This window comes from Schistocerca gregaria, chromosome 3 (assembly GCF_023897955.1).
Source record: "Schistocerca gregaria isolate iqSchGreg1 chromosome 3, iqSchGreg1.2, whole genome shotgun sequence".
In the NCBI taxonomy this organism is placed as follows: domain Eukaryota; kingdom Metazoa; phylum Arthropoda; class Insecta; order Orthoptera; family Acrididae; genus Schistocerca; species Schistocerca gregaria.
In genome coordinates, this window is record NC_064922.1 from 614,835,248 (window position 1) to 614,839,508 (window position 4,261).

Genomic DNA, 4,261 nt, shown 5'->3' on the forward strand with positions numbered 1-4,261 from the left:
TCGCTTATCATGATAGCTTAAAATTGCTATCTGTGTACCCCCGCAGACGCCCTAAAATCTCTGTCTTGTTCTTATGATTGTAACGTGAAATGTAGGATGCGAGAAATAACTTCATTTCACAGTGTGTTTCGGATATTGGCTCACTATTTGTTCCCATTGCCATTTCTCGAGAAGGACATATTTCTTTCCTACGCCGATTTTGTTAGACATTCCCCGTGAATATCCATAAAATTCTCATATTAAAAAAGTGAAGAAACGATAAATTAAAACAATCACCAACGCTACGTCAGTCACTTTTTTCTATCTCGGCGCATTTTAAGGGCTTACATCTTCATCCTCTGCTGGATCAGTGGTTTACATTACATTTTTCTTTGCTGGGTATGGCCAGTTGTCTGTTTTCATTTTCATTTCGTTACAAATAAGATATAACTGGTACTTGTTAAAATAATATGGCAGTGGAAGTATGTGTTTTAAACGGTACAAAACTACTACAACATGTCCTAGCGGAGTTAACGCTGAGGGTTATTTATGGCAAGGCTCACGGTTTTTTCTACTGGAACACCGTGTAAGTAGCTGCATTGTTGTTTACAATTTATGATTCCAGTGCCATATTTTATTAACAAGTGGAAGTTAAATCTTACTTGGACCGAAATGTAACTCGAAACAGACGACTGGATATACAGAGCAAACAAAAATGTTATGTAATTCACCTATCGACCTGAAGATGAGGGAGTAACCCCTCGAAACGCGTCCTGGGATAAAATAAAAGTACCTGAGGCAGATAACTGTTTCATTTATCTTTTATGTCGTAAACAGTCACTGTTTCCAGACCACAATCTAACATTCACGAAATTATAGAATGCATAGCAGTCTTATGCTCACTTTTCCAATTCTCTTACTCCTCGGAAGAATGTTCCAGCAGTTTTGTGCGTATTTTCTATACAGATGCACCAAATTTGATAAAAATTCTACTAATAATGTGTAATCTTCGATTGGTGATGGGGATGCTACAATTGTTATATGCGATAATGATAGAAGCTTAAGAAATTTTGCAAATAGTTAGATAAATGGAAACATTACCAAAATACCTATTACTTGAATTTTTATCATTGTCAGCGTAACAATGGTAACTCTTAAATGTTTCGATTTTCGCTCATAGCTTTTAATTAATTCGTTTCTGAATCATGGTTTCTTCTGTCAGACTGATAACATTTTCCCTTATCTATCGTACCTGAAAGTTTATACCACCGTTCGGAAACTGCAACTGATAGTTTTGGGAAATTAGCCATTTATTGGATAGGATGAAATACAAACAAGCTGGAACCGGTTTACTGGCTATTGACTTGCTCACTCTCTATGGCTTCCTCCCTGCAGCCTCAGTTCTCTCTTTTTTTCCCCTCTCCTCCCCAATTTTCGGTCCCTGTTTGTCCCTGTTTCCTGTCACGTTTCTCTAAGATCATTCTCTCTTTTTTCTGCCGTTCTCCTCTTTCTACACACTCCTTTTTCCATTTCCTGTCACTCGCCTCCGCACCTCTTATCTCTCTCTCTCTCTCTCTCTCTCTCTCTCACACACACACACACACACAACCAGAAACATCAATTTGCCCAAGCAATTTTTTTATCTCCTCGCAGGCGCAAGATCGTTAAGTACGAGGGATAATCGGAAAGTAAGTCCCCATCGGCCAAGAAATCGAAACCACTGTGAAAATCTAATAAAGCTTTGCACATATGTGTTCGACAGTGTCTCTAGTATGCATGTCGGTTGCATCACTTCACTCTTTTCAGTTCTGAGCGCATGGTGAGCATATAAAGATGCGTAGAAATTAGTGTCTCCCGCTAAGTATGAGGCCCTGGTGAGAGATTTCGCCTGATGTTATGCAGCCCACATTGCAGAACTGTAATACGGTCCCTACTTCGCGACAATTCTCGGTCGCAATCTGCAGGGGCTACGAAAATGCTCCTGCAGCGTTTAAGTGTTTGATCACCCGCACTACAGCCGGTAATTGGCTCCCTTTGTGTTTTATCTCTGCTGACATTAACTACTGGCTACGAAGATAACATTTTCGCACAGACAACGAGCTATAGATGAGCGTAGAGAATTGGCGGGAAGCATAAGAAGCTGTCTTCTATGACGAGGGTATTGGAAAGTTGGTATAACGGTGCGACAGATGTCCTAGCCGGAGGGGTGAGTATGTAGAGACGTAAGTGGAGCCAACTGTTGCAAATAAAACATTTCTGATTTTCAATATAGTTTCAATTTCGCGACTGATAGGAACTTACTTTCAGGAAAAGCCTTCTAGCTCTGAACTGATAGCCTACGCCCGTACAAGAATTTCCTGTAATTGCTCTGGCTCACTAAGTACCAAGTTTGCGCGTTAGCAGCTCTGCTTCTAAACACGCCACTGTAGGACTCTGCGAGGTTGTCGGCCTTGCCCCTGTCGGCGCCCTCGACCCATACATAGGCCTCGGGGTCCTGTGCTTTCCCGCGCCGGCCACGTCTCATGCTGATCCGTGTCGGCCCGTGTGTCCGAGCTGCCCACGGCTTTCCTGCCGACTGGACGGGATCGACCCCCGCGCGATCCATAATTGAAAGCGGCCGGCGCGCGCGGGGTCAGTCGGCGCAGTAAACACCTGTTATGGCGGCGGTCGATGAGTCGCCGTCTCGTGGGGCTCTCAAGTCGACGGTGGCGAGAGCTTCTCAGACTCGCACTGGTTTTTATGAAGCAGACTGAAAGTCCATTGCTGTATGTGTGGAAGCGTGCAGGTGGAAAGGCTATAAGGCGGATTGCGCGACTAACCGAAACAAAGTTGCCGAAGTTTCGTCCCGTGTAATGAATCCTGTATGAAGGCGACAGAAGGAACACTGCGAAGGACTGCTTTGATCACACTCGGCAGTCTGCCGCAACACAGTTATCTGCTACTATGCTGTAGAAACTGGGTACATCCTGGAACAATTGTGTAACAAAGCTAGCTAACAGAGAACTAAAATGTACCAATTTCAGTAATTACTTTTTATATAATACCAGTTAAGAACACAGGACAACACGCAGTCCAGATTCGCATTATAACAATGTCGCGATTAGTTTTTCATTCTTTCATTGCCGATAAATGCTGCAACTGTGACCGAGCGGTTCGAGGCGCTTCAGTCCGGAACCGAGCTGCTGCTACGGTCGCAGGTTCGAATCCTGCCTCGGGCATGGATGTGTGTGATGTCCTTAGGTTAGTTAGGTTTAAGTGGTTCTAAGTCTATGGGACTGATGACCTCAAATGTTAACTCCCACTGGTGTTAGAGCAATTTTTTCATAAAGCCAAAGTCATCACAAACAAAACAATAAACGCGAACTATACTCTTTATACTCCGTACTTCCGTAACGTTGCCTCACATGGTAAAGCGAGAGTGGCTCGATCTAGTAACCCAAAACAAGGAACAGGTGTCTCTGTATCAGAGCGACGTGCGTCTCCTGGAATTGTTGCCCAAAACAGTCCAATCATATTCCTATTTTAATACCCTCCAATTCTCTCTCTCCATCTCTTCTTTCTTTTACCTCCTCCTCCTCCTCCTCCTCATCATCATCATCATCACCATCACCATATTATTATCATTCTTCATACTTCGTCCTCTCTTTCTTCTTTCTTTTACCTTTTCACATTTTCTTTCTCGCAATGGAAACAGTGCACAGGGCACGCGTCCTGGCTGTCAGTCGTTCGTTACGCCAGTGTAAATGAACTTCTTGTATAAAACAGTTTAAAATAATAGTTCTTAATTCTGGATGCGATATTCAGTCTGTAACGTTTCTCAATTGATTTTTGCGTAACGTTTTGTTCACGCATGGCAACGGCCTTACCGCAGTGGATACACCGGTTCCCGTGAGATCACTGAAGTTAAGCGCTGTCGGGCTTGGACGGCACTTGGATGGGTGACCATCCAGCCGCCATGTGCTGTTGCCATTTTTGGGGGTGCACTGAGCCTCGTGATGCCAATTGAGGAGCTACTCATCCGAATAGTAGCGACTCCGGTCAAAGAAAACCATCATAACGACCGGGAGAGCGGTGTGCTGACCACACGTCCCTCCTATCCGCATCCTCATCTGAGGATGTCACGGCGGTCGGATGGTCCCGATGGGCCACTTGTGGCCTGAAGACGGAGTGATTTTTGTTCAAGCAACTTGAACCTTTAATATCATACGGTCTAGCGTTTCAAGTTTATGATGGAGCGATTACTTTTCATTGTACATTACAGTTATCACAACGTTTCAAACGG

At 44.0% G+C, this 4,261-nt stretch overlaps 1 pseudogene; it reads left to right on the forward strand.

Annotated features, from left to right (window-relative positions):
• Nucleotides 1-3,831: 3,831 nt before the first annotated feature.
• Nucleotides 3,832-3,948, forward strand: LOC126356704 (5S ribosomal RNA; annotated as a pseudogene).
• Nucleotides 3,949-4,261: the final 313 nt, after the last annotated feature.